This window comes from Schistocerca gregaria, chromosome 7, assembly GCF_023897955.1.
Source record: "Schistocerca gregaria isolate iqSchGreg1 chromosome 7, iqSchGreg1.2, whole genome shotgun sequence".
Taxonomy (NCBI): Eukaryota; Metazoa; Arthropoda; class Insecta; order Orthoptera; family Acrididae; genus Schistocerca; species Schistocerca gregaria.
The window spans coordinates 499,175,884-499,200,539 of record NC_064926.1 but is presented as its reverse complement, the minus strand read 5'-3'; the positions used below and the strand labels follow the sequence as shown (position 1 = coordinate 499,200,539).

Below are 24,656 nucleotides of genomic sequence, written 5' to 3'. Positions count from 1 at the left end.
AGTGAAATATATTAAATTATTCGTAGCGGCCACATAGCTCATAGAATCTGAAAGAAAGCTTAGTGTCCTAACTGGCTGCACGTATCTAAGATGAGCTGAAACAAAATTACTAATTATATTCTAGTATGGCGCTTAGCAATAGTCAGTATTCCGTTAAGGCCACGTCTACTCACGACAAGTAATGTTGAAGAATACACATTATTGAATACCGCACACAAATTTTAAGTTATGAACAACAATATTTGTCTTCGTTTTTGAGTTACATACACTATTACAGCAAGGTGAACTTCAGACACTCGTTCTTTTTTTCTTAATGTCCAATAACAGAAGAAGGCGACAAAATAATAGTGTGTTCAGACACAGTGTCTCGAATGTCCATGGAATTCTATATAATGCATTCTGCATTCTGATGTCCCCTGTCCATGACGAATCGACAGAGATTGATTTTCAGTTGGCATAGTTCTCAGCATATCAAGTTTTTGTCGTATTACACACTCTTAGTGTGTTTCGTAGGTTGTCAGTAAGCTCTCTTTTCTCACACCTTTTGCCTTTCACTATTATCTAGTGTTAAAATTTTCCACTCCCGACACGGACTGAGACAAACGTACAGCGGTACACTCAACGATAGAGGAGCTTTATCATTACAGGATGTCATGAATGGATGCTCTCTCATAATGTCTATAACAAATAGAGAGAGCAACGGATTAGAAGACTAGTGACGAATGTATGAACTTGTTACATGGACTAAATAATTAATGGCAAAATGTACTAAGAAGCACTATGTTATGAAATGAACACTTAAAACCAGTGCCACACATGGTTGAGTGGAAGACTTACATTTGAAGAGTGACAATGGAAAACAGTCTAAGTTCCATTTTTTTCACAAAACGAGTTTTCAGTACTATTGAGTTTTCGGTACTCTGCTACAAGTTCCTATCTAAATCCAGGAGCCAGACGACACGTAAAGTCCTTCAAACGTGCGGTAGTAGATGGTGGACGGTCTTTGTGTCAAGCTGTGCTCCCTTCTGGAGTTCCAAAATTTAAAAGATACCAGAAACGGTTTTTATTGACTATAGTTCTATTAGTTAAAAACCGAATGCTGTATTTCCGTACCTGTATTATCCTAAATAACACGTAGTACTCGCCTATAAATGGCACTTAAAACACCCTGTCTTCCTGCTACTTTGTCGGAAACTGACATTTCTGAGACCATAGCTGTGTACGAAATAAAAGTAAAGTTCTGCGAAGGAACCACTATTAATAATACTGTTTATTTACGCAATTTTTGAATACTTCCTATCTTGGTACCCTCCCAATGGTCTCGGCACGAGATGAGTACCCCACCCCTCACCACTTACTTTAAGCGGCCACTCCTCACAAGGTTTTTTTTTGCTTTAGGGCCCCACACCCCAATGAACTTTCGCCACAAGGGGGAGGTAGGGTGGGAGAAACAACCCACAACCAATGTAAACAACAAATGTAATCTAAAAGTGAGCAGCCGTCTGAAGATGAACGTGTTGGATCGAAATCGGCAACAGTGCTGTTTGTGTACACAAACAATTTTACTAAAAGTGAGCGGCTGGCTGGCTGCTTCTTTGCAAGAATAATCTCGCATAATTTTATTATTAGCAACCAGAACCAGTCAACTCTCTGGTATCGGTCTTACAACGTTCTTAATAACGTAATAGAGTGATTATTTTCTAATTTATCTCATCATATTTGTGGATATGCAGTGAGAAGCATAATTCCGTGGTATCAGAATACCTTCTCATTTTTTTAATACTAATCAATTATCTATAAACAGAGATACACTGTTTTTTTCATTCTCCTGACTGATGTCAAATATGATACTTAAGAACGTTTTGCATTTCTTCTCTGCATTTGACGGAAGGATTCTGTGAAATTATGATGCATCTGTGTATGAAATCGCATACAACACTCATATCCTACGAATTCTAGTGTGTTATTCCGATGTTCGGAACCTTTGAGAAGCTGGCGTTACAAAAGGGATAGAACGGTATCAGAAAGACGTCGATAGGATCGTAGCATCTACATCTACATCCATACTCCGCAAGCCACCTGACGGTGTGTGGCGGAGGGTACCCTGAGTACCTCTACCGGTTCTCCCTTCTATTCCAGTCTCGTATTGTTCGTGGAAAGAAGGATTGTCGATATGCTTCTGTGTGGGCTCTAAGCTCTCTGATTGTATCCTCATGGTATCTTTGCGAGATATACGTAGGAGGGAGCAATATACTGCTTGACTCCTCGGATAAGGTATGTTCTCGAAACTTCAGCAAAAGCCCGTACCGAGCTACTGAGCGTCTCTCCTGCAGAGTCTTCCACTGGAGTTTATCTGTCATCTCCGTAACGCTTTCGCGATTGATTACTAAATGATCCTGTAACGAAGCGCGCTGCTCTCCGTTGGATCTTCTCTATCTCTTCGATCAACCCTATCTGGTGCGGATCCCACACTGCTGAGCAGTATTCAAGCAGTGGGCGAACAAGCGTACTTTAACCTACATCCTTTGTTTTCGGATTGCACTTCCTTAGGATTCTTCCAATGAATCTCAGTCTGGCATCTGCTTTACCGACGATCAACTTAATATGATAATTCCATTTTAAATCACTCCGAATGCGTACTCCCAGATAATTTATGGAATTAACTGCTTCCAGTTGCTGACCTGCTATTTTGTAACTAAATGATAAGGGATCTATCTTTCTATGTATTCGCAGCACATTTCACTTGTCTACATTCAGATTCAATTGCCATTCCTTGCACCATGCGTCAATTCGCTGCAGATCCTCCTGCATTTCAGTACAATTTTTCATTGTTGCAACGTCTCGATACACCACAGCATCATCTGCAAAAAGCCTCAGTGAACTTCCGATGTCATCCACAAGGTCATTTATGTATATTGTGAATAGCAACGGTCCTATGACACTCCCCTGCGGCACACCTGAAATCACTCTTACTTCGGAAGACTTCTCTCCATTGAGAATGACATGCTGCGTTCTGTTATCTAGGAACTTCTCAATCCAATCACACAATTGGTCTGATAGTCCGTATGCTCTTACTTTGTTCATTCAACGACTGTGGGGAACTGTGTCAAACGCCTTGCGGAAGTCAAGAAACACGGCATCTACCTGCGAACCCGTGTCTAAGGCCCTCTGAGTCTCGTGGACGAATAGCGCGAGCTGGGTTTCACACGACCGTCTCTTTCGAAACCTATGCTGATTCCTACAGAGTAGATTTCTAGTCTCTAGAAAAGTCATTATACTCCAACATAATACGTATTCCAAAATTCTACAACTGATTTACGTTAGAGATATAGGTCTATAGTTCTGCACATCTGTTCGACGTCCCTTCTTGAAAACGGGGATGACCTGTGCCCTTTTCCAATCCTTTGAAACGCTTCGCTCTTCTAGAGACCTACGGTACACCGCTGCAAGAAGGGGGGCAAGTTCCTTCGCGTACTCTGTGTGAAATCGAACTGGTATCCCATCAGGTCCAGCGGCCTTTCCTCTTTTGAGCGATTTTAATTGTTTCTCTATCCCTCTGTCGTCTATTTCGATATCTACCATTTTGTCAACTGTGCGACAATCTAGAGAAGGAAGCACAGTGCAGTCTTCCTCTGTGAAACAGCTTTGGAAGAAGACATTTAGTATTTCGGCCTTTAGTCTGTCATCCTCTATTTCAGTACCATTTTGGTCACAGAGTGTCTGGACATTTTGTTTTGATCCACCTACCGCTTTGACATAGGACCAAAATTTCTTAGGATTTTCTGCCAAGTCAGTACGTAGAACTTTACTTTCGAATTCATTGAAAGCCTCTCGCATAGCCCTCCTCACACTACATTTCGCTTCGCGTAATTTTTGATGTGTCTGCAAGACTTTGGCTATGTTTATGTTTGCTGTGAAGTAACCTTTGCTTCCGCAGCAGTTTTCTAACTCGGTTGTTGTACCACGGTGGCTCTTTTCCATCTCTTACGATCTTGCTTGGCACATACTCATCTAACGCATATTGTACGATGGTTTTGAACTTTGTCCACTGATCCTCAACACTATCTGTACTTGAGACAAAACTTTTGTGTTGAGCCATCAAGTACTCTGTAATCTGCTTTTTGTCACTTTTGCTAAACAGAAAAATCTTCCTACCTTTTTTAATATTTCTATTTACGGCTGAAATCATCGATGCAATAACCGCTTTATGATCGCTGATTCCCTGTTCTGCATTAACTGATTCAAATAGTTCGGGTCTGTTTGTCACCAGAAGGTCTAATATGTTATCGCCTCGAGTCGGTTCTCTGTTTAACAGCTCAAGGTAGTTTTCAGATAAAGCACTTTAAAAAGTTTCACTGGATTCTTTTTCCCTGCCGCCTGTTCTGAACGTTTGAGTCTCCCAGTCTATATCCGGCAAATTAAAATCTCCACCCAGAACTATAACATGGTGGGGAAATCTACTCGAAATATTTTCCAAATTATTCTTCATATGCTGAGCCACAACAGCTGCTGAGCCCGGGGGCCTATAGAGACATCCAATTACCATGTCTGAGCCTGCTTTAACCGTGACCTTCACCCAAATCATTTCACATTTCGGATCTCCGTCAATTTCCTTCGATACTATTGCACTTCTTATCGCTATGAACACGCCTCCCCCTTCACTTTCCAGCCTATCTCTGCGGTATACATTCCAATCTGAGTTTAGGATTTCATTACTGTTTACGTCTGGTTTCAGCCAACTTTCTGTCCCTAGCACTATATGGGCGTTGTGACCGTTTATTAATGAGAGCAGTTCTGGGACTTTTCTTTAGACGCTCCTGCAGTTTACCATTAGCACATTAATATTGTCGTTCTCTGTTGCATTTTGCCTACTCCTACCTTGCCGCGTCTCAGGAGGCGTCTTGTCGGGCCTAGGGAGGGAATTATCTAACCTAAAAAAAACCATGTGCTCTCAACACGTACTCTCCTACCCTTGTAGCCGCTTCCGGCGTGTAGTGCACGCCTGACCTATTCAGGGCGACCCTACATTTCTCCACGCGATAGCGGAGGTCGAGAAATTTGCACCCCAGCTCTCCGCAGAATCGTCTGAGCCTCTGGTTTAAGCCTTCCACTCGGCTCCAAACCAGAGGACCGCGATCGGTTCTGGGAACGATACTACAAATAGTTAGCTCTGATTCCACCAACCGCCTGTACGAACTGAGGATGACCTCTGAACCCAGACGACAGGAGTAATTGGTGCCGACAAGAGCAACAATTTCCAGTCGGGTGCACCCAGTGCCTTCTATCGCCGCCGGTAGGGCCTCCTCCACATCTCGGATGAGGCCCCCCGGCAAGCAGACAGAGTGAACACTGGCCTTCTTCCCCGACATTTCCGCTATTTCCCTAAGGGGCCCCATCACCCGCCTAACGTTGAAGCTCCCAGTAACTAATAAACCCCTCCCCCCGTGTGCCTGCTCGGACCTTGCTGTAGGAGCAGCCACATGTCCACTCACAGGCAGAGCGGGCGATGCCACACGGCCAGCCTCCACATTTACCCTCCGCCTCGTGCGCCACGAACGCCGCTGAACCCACCACTCCCCTTGGGGAGAGGGTGGCCCAACCGCGCCCGGTACCCGCGAAGATGTCTCGACAGCAGGAACAGTGGGTGAAGCATGTAACACCTGGGGTGTACCTTGCGAAGCACCAGTCTGCCCACTGCCGCTACACTCCGAGGCAGCAGCCTGAAGACGGCTGACCGCAGCCATCAACACGCTCAGCTGTTCGCGAAGAGTGGCCAGCTCCTCCTGCGTCCGTACACAGCAGTCACACATCCTATCCATCGTAAGGAATCAATTTACCGAAGAGACTTAATCAACTTTTGACTAGACTGCTAATTCACTAAAGGCGGCTGATTATTGACTAAACTGTGATTGCTAGCCACTTCTTGTAGAAAACAATGAAAACAGCACTACCTGTCTCTGGGCTGTATTGAAAACAAACACCAGCACTACTGGCACTATGATTGACTAAAGGGATTCTCTCTGACTGTATTCAAAACAAACACGAAATCTATGGAACACTATTAATAGCACTCGACAATTAAAGCTTCCTAAAAGCAAAAACACACTGAAGAAGTGACAAGTAAGAAAAATACAGTTAATACTTAAATTAAGGTAGCTCGCTGCACAGCAGACGTGAAGCAAACGGCGGTTAGGGCGACACAGCATGTTTGTACAGCCCATACGAAAGTCCAATAGAGATGCTCGAGAAACTTCAGTGGGAATCGTTGGGACAAAGACGCCGTTGTTATGCTGAAACCCTCTTCGGTAAATTTGGACTATCGGTATTAGGCTGCTTCTAACGCACGCCTCATGCAGGGAATAAAGGAATAGTCGATTTGCGAACTGAGGGAAGTGTAGAGGGTAAAAACTGCAGACTGAGCCCTACGCTTGCATGTAGTAAGCAGGGTAAAGTGGATGTAGATTGCAGTGAGTAGTTGTGCAGAGATGAAGCAGCCTCCAGACAGTAGAATGCAACCGTGCAGATCTGCACCAAACAAGTCTACATATCGGAAAAACAGCTACTAAAAACAAACAACAACTACTACTACAACTACAACAACTACTACTACTACTACACCAGTCTTCACCCACCTGCCTTTTTTCAATGTTTCGGTCAGCTATCTCCCCAATTTCTTTAGATATTTAGTGTACCATTTGTTCGCTTGTCTAAGATCTCTCGTAAGTGTGTGTGTGTGTGTGTGTGTGTGTGTGTGTGTGTGTGTGTGTGTGTGTGTGTGTGTCTTCTTCCATGATCGTGGATGTACGAGGTTGGTTTCATAAGTCTAGTAAAAAAAGGCAGGAAAAAATATTTCGTAAGTAAATCACCTTACTGCTCGATATAGTCTCCTTTGAGGGATATACATTTAGTGTAGCAATCCTCCAGCTTTTTCATGCCGTCGGAAAAATAGGTTCCATCAAATTCTGCAAAAATACTCGTTGGCTGCAACTGTCACTCGCTCATTTGTTGAAAATCTCTTCCCAGCAAGACAAAGTTACAAGTTAGGGAACAGGAAGAAGTCACTTGGTGCTAAGTCTAGTGTATCGTGTGGACGAGGAAGAAATTCAAATCTCAGTTCGTGCGTATTCGCCATTGTTACCGCTTATGTGTGATCGCGCACTATCCTGGTGAAAGAGCGCTTTTTTGCGTGCTAACCTAGGTCTTTTTTCAATCAGTGCAAGTTTCAAACTATCCAACAATGAAACATATAGGGTCGAATTATGGTGGCTTTTCCCAAGTGCCTATGAGGATTATTCCTTGAGAAGCCCAAAAATCACAGGCTATCATCATACGAGCTGCCTTCTTCAGTGCACTTTCACCGGTTTTTATCCATTATTCTGACTGCCTTTTTGACTCTGGTATGTAATGGAGGATCAATATTTCACCAAAAGTCAGAAATCTGTGCAAAAAGTCTTGCAGATTGAGATTAAACATAGCCAAACATTGTGTTGAAATATCGTGCTGGGTGCGTTAATGGTCGACTGAGATATTCTGCATAGACTGATCAACTTTTCTAAACGAAAATAAGCGAGATCCGTATATCCTTGACAAAAATTAAGGGAGATCAATAGCACGGCTAAATTTCCCCAAAAATCAAAGCAGTATTTGTAAAAGTAGACTATTTATTTACACATCACAATTACTTATACATATTTTGCAACAGATTTTGCCTCAGTCAGTATTTTTACATCATTTTTAGCAAATTCAAAGAATTCAGTACACGAATAAGGAAAATTCATGGCAACTTGCAGTTCAGATTTGATTAAGTTTGTGCTACTTCTGTTCCTTACATCAGTCCACTTATTATTCATAAGAGAAAATACTCTCTGTGTGAGTATTACTTCCTGGTTTACTCAAAAGAAACCAGCTTAGCCAAGTTTTCAAAATTAACATTATTTGATTTCAAAGTTGTGAAAACATGTATCCATTTCTGGCTAACATTACCATCTAAAGAGACAGCACATTTAATTGCATCATTAGAAATACAAAACTCCTCATATACTTCATCTTCATTAATACAATCCAGCTTAATATATTCTACAACTTCATTGTCATTGAATGTCATTTCTCTTTTTAGACATAGTGGGAATAAACTCTTTAAACTATTATCAAATTTACTACCTAACTAAGAATATAAACAACCATAGAATTCAATGAAGTTGTTCTCACTACTAGATTTCAAATTTAAATCAAGAACAGAGGCTAATAATTTATGAGTACCACTACCAAAAAACCTATCTTTTTTTCTCAGTCTAATTTTACTAATCTGTAAGTTTACATGTTCATGTGATTCCATAATACTAAGGTCGGAATTCTCCAAATACTTTGCTTTTTGAATGAAAACATTTCCAATATTCACAAAAAACTAATATAAGCTTGAACAATTGTTTCTACTTCTGTATTTTCATTGCAAAAATACTTTTTCAGGACTTTAGGATAGTCTGAACCATCTGTGCTTTTAAAATAACTTTTTATAGGCTCCCAATTTTTAAAAGCCTTTCTACAGCAGAAGTGAGAGATAACTATCTAGTATTCACATGTCGCAAGATTTCAGCCCATTCCACATCAAGAAATTCAAAAATGATTTTAACATTTCCCTTAGGTTGGCAGAACAGGAAAACTGACTATATATTTTTAACACCAACACTTCAACATCTGCATATTGTGAACAGTTGCAAGCACGTTTCATTGCATTATGAAATACATGGTTAAAACAACTTGCTTTAAGGATTTTTCATTTTTGTTAGTTAATAGTTTCATGACTGAATTATGCTTGCCGTAATTTATATTGGCACCATCAGTACAGTATGACGATATATTACTGATATTCAAAATATTTGATTTCGGTGAGGTTTTTAACAACCTATGGACATCAATTGCACTTTCATGTGCCTGTTCTACGAAATTCAGCAATTTGTTTTGAATTCCGCTGAAGGGGTCGAAATATCGTATGGCAATTTGAAACATTTTCCTGTTTAGGTGATTGGAGGCATCTGTTGCTAACGAAAAGGACATGAAACACTTCTTGGGGTCATTTAAAACTTCCAGAAAATCGTTCACACTTCTTGGGGCCAATAAATTTATCATCATTATTTCAGCTTTAGTTCGCCCGCAAGATATTTTCTTTAACAGATTAGTGTCACTGAACACGTTTTTCGAAAGTTTGATAGTACAGTCCAAGCTCCTAGAGCTTAGATTGTGTTGCACTGTGTGGTAGACTACTGAAAGTTCACCATCTTGTTTGTTAACCCTTTGCTCAGGTGAGGAGAGATGAAGAACGTAGTTATTTTGCTTTGCTTGCTTTTGTGACCTACAAGCAAATACAAAATGTTAACTCAGAAAATTGCGGATTACTAATTACTACGCACTGAACAGTAAGATATTATATTGAACTATTCATGTTCTGTAAACAATCGTTCTTGCCGCCATGAGCGATGCTAAACTCCCGTTTGCAAACTGAGCAGTTTGTTTTATAAGCATTTGACTGTGCTGGTCCAATCAAGAAATATAAAGCTTCCCATTTCGTAAGATATGTACACAAATACTTTTCTTTTTTGGTGGTGTTTTAGCTTCGTCTTCGCTGCCCATCATAAAATCTTGAACAAGTTAACGGCGATTCACAGTAAGCACTGCACAGAAACAGTCACATCTAACCGCCAAGCGCCGGTCGATCATTCCAAAGATATTCAATAGACATAATGTCGACATATATGGTCGAAGTTCGAGAATCAGTTGTCTCTGCTGTCTACGAACTAATGCTGACAGTGCGTGCAAAATTTAAATGATTGAAAAATAGTTTTACATACCGGTACGCGATAAGAAAAATAGAGTTAAAAACGGGAGATAAACGGCCACTGAGCCTGAAAATACGGGAGCCGGAAGATTATGAAAAAATGTCTCTAAATACGGGAGATCCCGGGAAATACGGGAGAGTTGGTCACTCTAATTCTGCATAGTCAATTCTCCGTGCAGAATATTACGCAGTCGCTCAGTTGCAATGCCTCCAGTCTCGGCAATCTCTCAAATTTTTATTCGACAGTCTTTCAGCTCCGTATCAGGGATTTTATCAATGGTTTCCTTTGTGGTGACGTTAACTGGACATTCGGAAGGCGCATCGTCTTCGGTGTTTGTCTGACCACGTTCAAATTCATTAATCCAGAAGTATATGGTCTTCAACAATGGTAGGGAGTCCGCATGGACATCTAGTTCTGTTTTGATTTGTCCGGCAGTCCAACCGTTCAAATGAAAAAGCTTAACAACAGCACGGAACAATATTTTCTCCATTTTCAATCGCAGTCCACACACTGACCAATTCAGACGGCTATTAACAATGAACTGTACGCTGTACATTGTTAAAATTCCTTATACGATCCTTGAAATAATCAAGCTCACCAACCATTAAGCCATAACATAAATGTTCCATTCTTTACCAGAGTTATCAAACCATCGTCGTAAGCTAGTGTACAGAATTACTTGTGTATTCATTACCGTACTCGATAGATTCATAAAAGTATTTGTGTGTTACATTTCGAACCAGTGAATCCTTAAACCGATTAATAAACTTGATTGCCATTTCAGTTACTGTGCTGGTTGAGCCTTACAAAAAGTGACACACAGACATTACGACCAGGCTCGTAGGATCGTGCGATACCCACCAGCCGCCATTTCGTCCTATGCTTATGGCGTAATTTGGATGCGGTAAGGCGGGCCAATGACTCAGCATACCGCATTGTCAGCTATCTTAACAATAGACAGCAACCACCCGCCGTTAATAATGCTATTTATTTGAAAATATCACACTTTACCGTATTGATGATAAGCGCAAATCATTTTCTTCGTGTGGGGTGTAACATAAAAATTTTCGACAAAATAACATGAGTTACTTTTCGTATAGCCCTTGCCTATAAACCGGATTTTGTCCATACTTCATGCATTTGATTCGCAAAGGGAGCTGGAACAGGTAATGAAAGAGTGAGAGGACGTATAGTCCGCCGCCGCCGCGCACATTGTGGAGGGTTGAACCCTCTGCTGTTATCGAAGTTCTAGCACCTGTAAGGCGCTTCTCCTTCTGGCATGATGTTGGGAGATGGGATGTCGTGATTCGTTGTTGTTGCTTTTGACTGTTGTGTTGCTTTTTTTAAAAGAAGACAGGACAGAGAAAGGAACAGTAGAAGATGGCGGAAAAGGACGTATAGTCCGTCTTCGAACTGATAAACGAGCAGGTAGCTTCCCCCCCCCCCCCACCCCCCCCACCCCCCCACCAACGACGTCACAAGCAGCACGCACAAACTGTTTCACAAAGTTATAACGATCCTTCCGCAGTGCCCATTAGTGGCGACTTAGTGCAGACACAAACAGGATTTATTTGTTTTCCACTAATGCATTAACCCTACAAGGAAAACAGAAATCTGTAACTAATATTACTAACACAAGAAACACGCATCAGTACATTCGACGTAAATCACAGCGCGTTGCACTCCACCGCTATATAGGAATCTGATACTTAGTCGCCATATACGTACGGTAGTCGTAGCGTAGTGCCACTTAGGCCACCACAAGCGCTGCCCCTCTTTCGTTTACAGAAAGACTACACTGTGATTCCCCTAAATTACATTCGGCTGACTCCTGGTATTCCTTCAACAGGGTATAACTCTCTACTGCCCAAAATATTATTTCCCGTAGAAAAAATATTTATATGGACAGAACGTTAAAGAATTATTTAAAGATAAAAGATGGACTTTTGTTTTTTAAATTATTTATGTATTCAAAACACCTTTTGTGACTCTGAGGTCACGGTGAGCAGTCACACCTTCATCTTCAGTCCTGTACGGATATTTTACTATTTCCATTACGAGACGACAATGCAGCTGTATGATACAATAAAATCTCAAAAAAGTAAAGAATAATGGAATAACACTAAATAACATGCTGAAATACACACGATAATTATGAAAAATACGCAGTTAATTGCTTTTCATGTCATGCTTTCTGAGATTTTGAGCTTCTCATATGAACTGTTTAGTATGATAATTTAAAAAAAAATTGGTGTGAATCAAAGATGCATTTCACGTTTTGTGCAACACACTTTTGTTGGACCATTAAATCCTGATTTTCTGAAAATTGCGGCCCCGCTTCTTTTTAGGCCATGTTGCTGCTGACCCAATTTTCTTCACCGGGACTGCAGTTTCAATTGACGAATGTTTTCCCCCTTTTCTCTGTCCATCCCTATTCTCTTTGCAAAGACAAACAGCAACATGTGCTATGGAGTCAAATAGACTGAGCTGATCTGATTTTTTTTTCACTTCACAGCCTGTACAATCTCTTTCGTATAGCAGCAAAGCAACGTTCAGTTTCATATTTATCAGTGCTTATTGGTTCCGAAACGTATTTATGCACTGCGTATAAGTTGGTTTGATGTACAGCATTTTTCACAATTTTATCGCCTAATAGATGTCCGAAATAGGCCACAGGTAGAGAAGTTCGTCCGGTACACAATTTGAGAGAACACTTCCACGGTGGAATAGGACGAATAACACGGTTGGTAGTACTTCTCCGGTCATAGCTGGTTCGAACTTCATCGCAAACGTTCTCATCATTCCAATGTACACCACTTCAGCGTCCTCCGAACTTTCGTTGTCACTCTCGGCTGTAATTATGTTTCTTCGGGGGTTTCCTACTATCTGGGTGTCGTCTTCACTACCTGAAGCTAAGACAGAATCTTTCTGATTCATACCCAGAAATAGGCCTAACTTCATATTATCCACCTTTTCCTCAGTTTTCCGTAGAACATTCTGGGATTCGTTCGGTTCAAATGGCTCTGAGCACTATGGGACTTAACATCTATGGTCATCAGTCCCCTAGAACTTTGAACTACTTAAACCTAACTAACCTAAGGACATCACACAACACCCAGCCATCACGAGGCAGAGAAAATCCCTGACCCCACTGGAAATCGAACCCGGGAACCCGGGCGTAAGAAGCGAGAACGCTACCGCACGACCACGAGATGCGGGCCTGGGATTCGTGACTGTAACAAAGTGAAGTCATGATTCCATTATCGTCCAAAGTCACTTCAGGTAAAATAAGCTAAATTCACACATAAAACGTTCGACGTTTATACTTATATGAACTACAGTATTTTAATAATGAAGAATGAAACTTAGGTTTATTGCTATGTATTTGCCGGCCGCTGTGACAGCGGTTCTAGGCGCCTCAGTCCGGAACCGCGGTGCTGCTACGGTCGATTCCTGCCTCGGGCATGGATGTGTGTGATGTCCTTAGGTAAATTAGGTGTAAGAAGTTCTAAGTCTAGGGGACTGACGATCTCAGATGTTAAGTCTCATAGTGCTTAGAGCCATTTGATCTATGTATTTGTATTTATTGAAAAAATGAAAATGGAATCACTCTACATAACTAAACTAGCATAAACACAAAAAGCCGCCAAATGAATGCAGTCCAACAATCTGTGCGACCTACTGACAAAAATATTAACTTGGCGTCAGTATAAACAACCTAAATGTAAAGCAGCCATATTGTAGCACTCAAGTCACACTGGTCGAGAAAGGAGTAATGGTCCTATATGGAAATATGATGACGAAATTCGACGTGACTTAAGAGTGGCGGCAGGCAGCGGAGGGATAAGGTATCGGTTAAAGTCGATCTGCCCGTCCGCCATTGTTTCTTGCCTGCCTGCTTGTAGGTCGCCAAGGGAAGGCGTCACTAATTTTAGTTGCCCCTCCTCCCTCCCCCCCCCCCCGCTGCTATAGTCTGCGACCTCCCGCACCACACATCGCGTCCTTCCCAACCGAAACCTCACCACCCACGCTAATTGTGTGACATGCCACAGCTGCAGACCGATAACCTCATGGCCCTAACCGGTAGTCTAAAGCTTGCTTAATTATGCCAGGAAGCTGACCAGGTAACTGGTACTACAGCAGTGGAAATCAGTATAAAGGCATGGATATTTGTAGGAAAACTAATATTCTCGGTAGGAATAGTTGAGCACAGTATACACGCACTTGTTTGAGACCCAATATACTGACAAATGGTATCACCTTTGATGTTGGTAGTACAGTACATAAAAGCCGCTAATGATTCAGGTAGTAGGGGGTGGAACTCAGTGTAATGGCAGTGGATCTGTCCGTTTTTAGTGCTATTTCTGCAGATAGGAAACAGACACCATTAGTGACACTGCATATTGCGTACGTAAGCCATGATTGTGACAGTGCCAAGCGGAAAACAGTTTCATGTGATGAAAAAGCAAAAATCGGTGCGTAGAAGGAATCGTCAAATCGCCAAGAAGTTGAACCGTTAAAATACAGTGATTTATAATTTCGTTAGATTCAGCGCTCGATAAGGGCAGAACGGAAATTATGAACCAAGTAGAAAATTATCTGAGGCATCTCAATAGTTACTTTGCGCAAAGCAAGAGCCACAAACCGTTATTGTTGTCACCTTGTTGCCAGTAGCTGCCAGACTTGTACAACAACTTTTGTCAAATGAAAACAGCTTACATTCCAGAAACCACTGCTGAAATCCGCTCAAACACTCAAGCTTGGAGTTTGCTTTGACATATGCCATGGACCTGAGAATAGAATAAGGTGATCATCAGTGATCAAAAGAATTTAGATGGTGCGGATGGATTTCAATACGATTGACATGACCTGAGAACAGAGCAGTAGGTGAAAATGAGCAGAAATTTTGGTGGTGGTGGTTGTTATGATTTGGGCAGCATTCTGCACTAATGTTAAATCACAAATAGCTTGGGTTAAAACTTTAGAGTGCCTGTCGACCTAAGGGATGAAAGTCTTTTGTTTCAACAAGGTAAATTCTGGGCCTGCTTGGAGGTTCTTTAGCAGATTCTTTGAGAAATTTACGCCGAACAGTTGTTGCAGAGTTCGTTTCATGAAACCAAAACACACGGCAAACACGCTTTCCACTACTGACAGCAGCCATTTTAGCTGTGCACTACGCTGGCGCTCCTGATGGCGGAATGGAGTACTGATGCACTACGCAAGTCAAACTCCTGAAGTTGCTACAGAATGACACATCTACCGATTCTGCAAGTTATCTCAATAAATTTCCATATCATTCCAAAGCCGTGAAGTCCTTTTTGACTCGCCCTGTATAAATATTAAGATGCAATATATCTTTAATATATAGACAATGTCCTGACGCCCAGCACAAACCGCTGAAGGATGGAAACTTGAAATAGAGATACTCTGTTGATCTTACACTGTTGAGGTAGTTTAAGAAGGTATTTTCCGAAATTCCAATCCTAAGAACTTGAAACAGCGAATGAAAGGTTTTTTTGAAAATATGTCGGTATTAAGGTAATTTTCAACCTAGAGCTAGAAAAACTGATTCTCCTGTCAGCAGTAAAAAATGCATGCATCCACACTTTTGGAAATTTAACCATTAAGGGTTGAAACAGAGGGCGAAAGTATTTTTAAAGTTAAATATGTGGAAACTTGTATTTGATTTCAGTTACAAACAAAAAAAGTGCTGCCGTGTTTTTCGAACACTGCGTGCGGTGTGTAGCGGAGGGAACTCTGTTCCACCACTAGTCATTTCCTATCCTGTTCCATTCGCAAATCGAGCGAGGGTAAAACGACTACGTCCGAATGAGCCCTAATTTCTCGTATCTTATCTTCGTGGTCTTTACGCTCAATGTATGTTGGCAGCAGTACAATCTTGTGACAGTCAGCTTCTAATGTCAGTTCTCTATATTTTCTCAATAGTGTTCCCAAACTTGGTGGCCGAGGGGTCTGCGGTCGCAGATTCGACTCCTGCATAGGGCATGGTTGTGTGTGATGTCCTTATGTTTGTTAGGTTTAAGTAGTTCTAAGTTCTAGGGGACTGATAAACTCAGATGTTAAGTTCCATAGTGCTGAACCATTTGAACCATTTTCCCGAAGCATCACCGTAACACGTGCTGTTCGAGCCTGCCGGTAACAAATATAGCTGCCTGCATTTTTAAAACTAAATCTATGAAAATCTGAATGTCTTCTCTGTTAGAAATAAAAAAATAAGCGTTTTACTGTTTTCGAAATTCAGTGCCTCAGGGGGTGAAATTGAGTATGAAAATTTACAAGAAAAAATGTCGTTGTATAAAGATTTTAAAGCTAAATCTGTGAAAACTGGTATCCACTTCGGTTACATATAGAAATATGTAGTGGGAGATGAATTTTCTATAGAAATATCACCATAAGAGAGGAAAGGCATGACTGACAAAAATTTCGGACTCTATCTACCAGGATCGCTTGTTCGTAAGAAGTACATCCGGAAAAGTCTTAGTCAGCGTAAAAAGTTTGGAAGGTATTGCAGTTCGCGAAAGACTTTAAAATGCAATTAAAGAATAAGAAAGAGAAACTGTGGAGACCATAGTGTTACTTAAACATCAATAGCATTTTTAAAACTATCGATGTATCGAATAACTATCGATTGTTTTGGGTTGGTATTTCAAATGAAAAATGGCTTTCTAAGAACTTCTTTCTTAAAATATAACAATACAACCGTTGCAAATTTTGTTTTATGAAAAGTAAGATATTTAAATTCTTGTCCTTCAGTCTGTTGTTTAAAATACAACATTAATAGATACGCCTAAGGTGTTTAAATTCTTCTCCTTTAGCCCGTTGCTATTTTAAGTAATTATTTATCCTGCCTTGGAGGAAACCCTCTCTGTAGGAACTGTAGTCGCTGTACACCAAAAAAATATAATGGCCATAACACGCAAATTACTATTAGATTTTGCAGAATATTCTAATACACAAGCATGCTTGTCTATTACAGGTTCTTCAAAATATTGATGTAGGTCAATAATTGTAGGTCGATAATTATTATGGAATCATAGACTGGTGTAACGATATCGACGTTACGGTGTTCCTAATTGGGCAAAAAGGTTGGTAGTCAGATTTCAAACTGTTATACTATCAGGTGACATATTACCACTGTTTCATGGATGCTTCTGTTTCAGCTATTTTCTTGTAGTTTATGCAATGATAGCAGCATACTCTTTCTGAAGTACTAGTGCAGCGTTCTCTGCCTCTTGAAATGTCCTGAAAAAGTTTTTTAAACCTAGGGTCTAATAATGTCACAAGCGCATTAACAGTTACCGTGTTAAATGGTTTCGCTGTTTCACTGACTGATTTAATCAAGGAATCCAGAACACTTCGTCCTTCATTAGTTGTTAAGTTGTTTTACAAAACTGTAAACTTTGCAGCAATACCTCGTATAAGATGTATAATTATGGAAGTAGTGGTGTATGACTTCCCTGAGATTGTTGTTGTTGCTACTTCGAAAGGTTTAACATCTATTATCTCTTGTATAGCTAAGTAATTTTCTGCTGTGTTGGTAGACATTGCTTTTGAACTTTCATAATCTCAAGCTCACTTTGTACTTCCAAATATTTCTAAGCGTTTGGCATGAGCTGTTCCTTCGAGTTGGCACCTCTTGTATCAGTCTCAGCATTTTTTACGCTGGCTGGTATAGAGTTATGAAAGAACCAAACAACAGCCTTTGTCTTCAGTAAAATTTTGGAAAATGTTTCTGCTTTGAAACAAGTTCGTTCTGTTACGTTGATGCAGTGAGTAAAGCAGGGTGAGTGTCGAATCCTTAAGATTTAGGCAGCTTTTTCATAGCTGCAGCGTTGTCTGTAACTACTACTGCTGTCTTATCCCGGATATTGTATTCTAGTAAGATTTTATTGATGACCTCAAAAAATGTAATGTTAAAATAACCCGCCAGTATGTCCGAAATTTTGCATAATATTGTCCAATTTTTTAACGTCTTATCTGAAAATTTCTTTCATACATAAATAATTTCATAAAAACTGTGCCAACATATTACTTGTAGATGTTACGTTAGCTTCAGCGTCTTAGAAGCAAGGGGAAAGCAAGAAGACGAAGACGATGAAGACGAAGACGAACATCAGTAACTTATATACTCTGCTTTCAGGCCAATACTTGAAATCTGTGCACTAAGTGTCTTACTTAGATGGTTGGAAGATTACGCACACATTAACATCATGCCCATCTAATAAGTAGACGACAATCACGTACTTCAGTCACAAGTTTTTCTTCTGGAAATATTTATAGTTGATAGTCAAGATTAAGGTTATTATTCTATAACTAATCAGTATGTAGTTTTCTTCCTGTTGGTAGCACTATAGTATATGTAGTCTACATTCCAAATAGTATCCTGAAACATCCCAAAAAAATTCATACCTCGAGCTCAAATAGATTTTTTCGGCATAAAATAAACATATCATAAAATGTAATTCTCACAATATTCAGTTTAAAATTATGTTTGATATCGACAACGCCTCTGTTGTTCCTAATACAGCAGAATCTTCTCGGTTTACATGTTCCTCATCTTTTCTCTTCCTTTCTTCGTTGCTCTTGTTATTCTGGCCTCTTCAGTTTCCTCAAGGATCCACTTCCCAGCTTTGGCCACTCTCGTGGAATCAAGTACCACCAGTGATTGCCTCATACTGAACTCAGAATATATTCCTAGTAACTCTAGAACTTCACACCAGTACCAAAACACTTTTCTGGAGGCATGATAACTCTCGAGGACGACAAAATAGCAAAAACTCAAATTACAGAAAAGTTTGTCAGCAAAACAACGCTCGAACACATATAAAGGAAAACATAAGACCATGGCAAAGCGCATCTTCTAACAGAGCTGTCAACTCGAAAAACAGTTGTGTAGTATTTACTTCTCCAATGGGAGCCTATTGACTAGATGTAATGTATGAAAGCAGCGGAAACGTGTGGGCGCACACCGAGAGGTATTTCAGTCGGTTGTTTAATAACTTTCCTATGTCCAAGTCAGTTTTTTTAACAACTATTTTGTTCAAAAAACTAAGTATTATTTTAAGATGGAAAACAAAGAACTGATTTTTTGACTCGGGTTCACAAGTAAGTTTGTTTAAATGAAATAATAATAAAGTAAATGATGAATGCTGGTTTCAAGCCTTCGTGAGTTCCTGAATTCGTAAGTGGTTGGTTTTAAATAATTGGTTAAGTTTATCGTGTAAGTACTAACCACCGCATTAGTCGCAATACCCTGGTGATTAATCACACAGTAAGGTGATAAGAAAAAAAGGCATGGTTTTTCCTGTGTGATGAAAAATGTTTACAACTCACTGACCTTTGAGTTAAACAAATAAAAGTTCAACGATTGCTCTTTAAGTACAATCAACGTCTCAACAGCACTTCAGCTTCTAAATTAAAGGACCACATTATCTAATTGCACAGGATGTGGAATGCTACGAGTGAGCGTCGGATGGCAGCATAGGGAAAGAGTCGAAAGAAAAAAATCAGGTTTATTGGACGAATATTAATAAAACGCGATTTATCAGTGACAGAACTGGCTCACGAAACGCCTGTAAGACCGATTCTTGAGTATTCTTCGCCAGTGTGCGACAGATGAGAGTCTGAATTAACGGAAGAAGCAGAGAAAAGATCCAACGAATAGCGGCGCGTTTCGTCACCGGATCACTAGGTAAGCGCGTCCGTGTCACGGAGATGCTCAAAACCTCCAGGGGCAGACGCCGCAAGAGGACCGCGGTCCATCATACCAGCTCCACACACACATATAACACGCAAAATAGCCGCGATGATAAAATGACCGAAATTAGAGCTAACCCGGATCTTCATAGACAGTCACCCTCCTCATTCCCCTTTTGCAAATTGTGTGCCGCTATCGTTTCCTCCTCTAACAGTTCAAAGTACCCTCCATAATATAGTGGCCCGCGGGTGTAGATGTAGACGTGTACACTCAAGTACGACACCCTTCCCTGGCTCTGCTGAAGCCCCTTTTTATTGATGAATTGTGTTCCGGGCATGCGGGAGTAATGCTATCCTTTTCGGTTGGTTTTGCAGCTGGAGTATGAGACGGACTTTCGGCCGGAAGAGGCGGCGATCGTGACAGTGTGTGACACAGAATGACGCAGCCGTCTGCAGAAACCTAGCGGCACCTCTCAGGTACGGCAAACACGACGAGGCGTACAGTAAGAGAGACCGGTTCATTTCCTCAGCTTTCTTCATTTTTGTGTTTAGAATTTATACATCATCGAAGAACACATTTTAGCCACATTATTTTACATTAAGATAAATCCGGCAAATACAAGCCTCAATTTCGGCTGGAAGGCACTGGAACCTCCCAGAGAACGTTTTTGAACTCACTGGATCACCTGCGGGTCCGGAGGTTAGAATAGGCCCGCGGTATTCCTGCCTGTCGTAAGAGGCGACTAAAAGGAGTCTCTCACTTTTAGGCCTTTATGTGATGTTACCCTGTAGGTTTTGACCTCCATTTTTCAAAATTTTCCAGAAGAACGAGCCAATTGGGGAAGGGCGCATCACGTCGTGCATCGTGTCCATTGTGCATTGAGATCCTTAGCCCACTTTCTCGTCGTCACATTGCAGTCCCGCCCATTCTCCATCTCCTGGGCGAGAACACTTTCCTGGGTGCGTATTCCACCAGGCGCTATGCAGTGTCGCTTTCTGTGCCGACGATGACCATGGACTTCTTTGCACCTCATATCCAGCACAGTAGCCAGTCCATTGTGGTGGGGCCGCCATGTACCCTGTTGGTTGTAGCCCCCTGACAACACAGGGATCGCTCTGCTGATGCCTGCGCCGTTAACTCCCCACGTATGCCAAAGAGTAGATGCCTGTCACCCTTGGGCATCGGGAGTCCGGGCAATGGCCATCCTGCCAGGTGGCTCTTGCTGCAGCTGGGTGGCGCCCGTGGGGAGGGCCCTTGGTCAGAGTGGGTGGCATCAGGGCAGATGACACGCCACGAACGGTAGTACATCTCTTGCTGGTGGTCCGCCGCCAGCGGTCTCTATGCGGGCAAAGCCTAACTTTAATGCTAAGAAATATGACACTAGTTTTGCAAGTCCTACTCGCACCTGGCGATTTTTTATTGTGAAACTAAATAAGTCACGATTACATGGCATCCTGAGTGACGGAAAACATGTGAAACTGTCTGCGTCTGTCCCTATACCGACTGTTTGTGCCAGGTATAAATTGTATTCTCTCTTCAACGCGCCAAAAATAGTTCAATAATGCATTAAAAAAATTGTGTTTGAGAAATGTAAAACAAAGCCGCATGCGGCTGATTAACGGTCCCTCCCCTCCCCTCCCCTCCCCTCCCCCCTCCCAGCTCAATAAAGCGTAACGTTGGAACTGTGCACTCTGGCGAGAGAGATTGGCACGCATGCATGAGCACCACATACGAGATGAGTTCTTGTCCACCTATGTTTGAGATAAAACATTTTAGTGAAATACGTGTTACACTATTTCAAAGGTAAATCCATGAATAAAATGAAAAAAATGGCAGAGATATTATATCATTATGCAGATATTATTATATATAAAAATAAAGGGAAAATTCGTGTGTGAACAGAACTAATCATCGAACACTTCGGAAACTTATTTTCCCTGCTATTGTAGAAGGTATTTCTGAACAGTCCCTTTTTAAAGTACAGCAGTAATCTATAAACACACGCTTATCGCATCTTCCTTGGTGGTGGTCCTCTGTAGTTTCAATATCATGGTGAAATCGTCCATCTTGTACCTCACTAGCATCTCCTATATCGTCTGGAAAACGGCCCGAGTATTTGTGTAAATATTTCCCCTTAATACTCCTCTTTCACTCAAGGGATTTCAAACTGTTCAGCACCTCGTTTACCAGTCCAACATAGTTTTTAGATTTGCGTTTGTCCAGAAAAATTTCTGACAGCTGCACCAAATGTGTTCCAGGCTTTAAACTGAGCCACGTTCATTTATGAAGGCAATATCGTTAATGAGTTTTTTATATGTTGACCGTTAAATATTCCTGCTTCAATTTTTCCCACTCTCAGATGATATGTACAGAGTGTTACAAAAAGGTATGGCCAAACATTCAGGAAACATTCCCCACACACAAAGAAAAGATGTTATGTGGACATGTGTCCGGAAACGCTTAATTTACATGTTAGAGTTCATTTTAGTTTCGTCATTATGTACTGTACTTCCTCGATTCACCGACATGATTTCATACCTGTGCTGCTAAAACATGTGCCTTTACAAGTATGACACAACATGTGGTTCATGCACGATGGAGCTCCTGCACATTTCAGTCGAAGTGTTCCTACGCTTCTCAACAACAGATTCGGTGACCGATGGATTGGTAGAGGCGGACCAATTCCATGGCCTCCACGCTCTCCTGACCTAAACCCTCTAGACTTTCATTTATGGGGGCATTTGAAAGCTCTTGTCTACGCAACCCCGGTACCAAATGTAGAGACTCTTCGTGCTCGTATTGTGGACGGCTGTGATATAATATGCCATTCTCCAGGGCTGCATCAGCGCATCAGGGATCCCATGCGACGGAGGGTGGATGCATGTATCCTCGCTAACGAAGGACATTTTGAACATTTCCTGAACAAAGTGCTTGAAGTCACGCTGGTACGTTCTGTTGCTGTGTGTTTCCATTCCATGATTAATGTGATTTGAAAAGAAGTAATAAAATGAACTCTAACATGGAAAGTAAGCGTTTCCGAACACATGTCCACATAACATATTTTCTTTGTTTGTGTGTAAGGAATGTTTCAGGAAAGTTCGGCCTTACCTTTTCGTAACACCCTGTATATACGCGCAAAACATGATCCGTTCGTATGAAGAATCTTTACCAACCGTTTTGAAATTCTTTCGATAATTATTTTGCAAGACGTACGGAAACGTGTGTGACGTTCTGTCTCTGACGATAAAAAAAATTTTGATTAAAAAAAAACTTAATCCTCTGTGAATTATGAAGAAATCAATTCTCAACTACCTGACTGCGATTTTTAACAAAACATTCTCTAACGTCTGCTAACAACTGTTCTGCAATGCTCCTGTGTGCAACGGACAACTTACCTCGTCTTGCCGCTGCAACTACATGATCAGCAACATGCTAGAATATTTCAAAACCAATGCTGCTATCCATTCGGAGTGCAATACATGAACTAATTGCAACAACTACTGCTATATTTGTTATACATAGAAACTGAATGATCAGGAGGGGTTTGATCAACTAACCTTAAACGATGCAAGGAAAAATGAAAGAAACCAATAAAGTGTATAGTCTGTTATTTTTGCAATATATTATTTAAACACTGACAAACTTTACACAGAGTTTTAATTATTCCACAATATCTATACTCAATAAACATGTTTCTGGTCACAACAAATGTACCGATATTATTGTTAGTGTATACACAAATCTTATAGAATCCCTCCAGTACGTAAGCAACCAGCAACTGCGAGGGTTGGAACTTAAATAGTGCCAGCTGTTTATTCACAACCGATACAACAGAGTCACATGTTTGCACCTGTTACTGTCATACAAACTAGTCACCAGCGTTGTGCAGAACCCGTTGCCAGCGATGTGGAAGGCGTAGTATACCGTTCGCAGAGCCTGTTCTGTTGATGCGAATGGAGCAGTCTGAAGTTATGGTGATTCTCATGTACTGCTGTGTTGGTGTTATCCTAACGCATTAGGTTCCTCCACGGCAGACCGTCAATGCACACACTTACTGTTCGTTATGGAGCATCATGTGCGACCAGCTTTGCGAAAGAATCGGCGACACTTTCTGCACTACGCACCCATCATTTTGCACGACAATGCGCGGGCGCATACAGCGCAAGCTGCGGCTGCTCTGTTCCGTCGATGGGTCTGGGAAGTACTGTAGCATCCACCACACTCCCCGGACTTAAGTCCCTGTGACTCTGATTTCATTCCAGAGATGAAGGAACTACTTCGTGGCATTCGCTTCAGAACTGTTCGAGATTCGACAGGCAGTAGACCGCTCCATTCGCAGCATCAACAGAACTGGCTCTGCCAACGGTATACTATGCCTTCCACATCGCTGGCAACAGGTTCTACACAGCGCTGGTGACTACTTCGAAGGACAGTAACAGGTGCAAACATGTAACTTTTTTGTATCTGTTGTGAATAAATAGTTGCCAGTATTTAAGTTCCAACCCTCGTACTTGCAGCAAAATGGCAAATTACCAAAAAATCCTCAATTAATACCAAAGTCTCCTCCGGCGCTACCAGCACGATCACGGAAGGTTGCGACCTCTCCCCACCACCCCCTGCGTCCGACCATTTCGGACTCACCTCGACAACTCCTAGCTCTCCGCTACTCGCGACAATATTTCGGAGTTCGCGTGTGCACACAGCAGAATCATATACGTCCGACTTTCAGGCCCAGTTTGATATGCAGTGGAGGGAAGACGATTTTCTCTCGTTCAACAAAAGGCTAGATAATGACACTTTTTTCCTCAACGTCCATGTTTCCTCTCGTAAGTCACACTTTTTCTCAACCAGTGGTTGTTCTATATCTGCGGTCACAGAGGCACAAGAAGTAAGAATATTTGTTATCGTCATTGTGCTGTCAAAGGAAAAAGTTAACCATTTTTATCTCCACGTTCATGTCCGTGATACTTTATCTTCTCTAAGATCAAAGCTACAATCTTGAATGACTTTTTTTTCATTTTCTTTGTGTAAGTAGTTCGTAACGAACCACATTTGTTTCCATTGTGTAGAACACATTTCAGTCTTAGGTCTAAACTGCCAATAAA

The 24,656-nt window shown here is 41.3% G+C and overlaps 1 protein-coding gene across 6 annotated transcripts in view; it reads left to right on the top strand.

Moving 5' to 3' along the window:
- The window catches only part of LOC126281658 (zinc transporter 1), a 556,713-nt gene that overhangs the window by 401,503 nt on the left and 130,554 nt on the right, over nt 1–24,656 (top strand). For 3 of the 6 annotated variants that reach the window (XM_049980800.1, XM_049980804.1, XM_049980803.1), the window contains one exon: nt 19,926–20,027. The exons of the other annotated variants lie outside the window; for them this stretch is intronic. The gene's annotated coding sequence lies outside the window, so the exon portion shown is untranslated. The remainder of the gene's footprint in view (nt 1–19,925; nt 20,028–24,656) is intronic. 6 annotated transcript variants of the gene reach the window in all.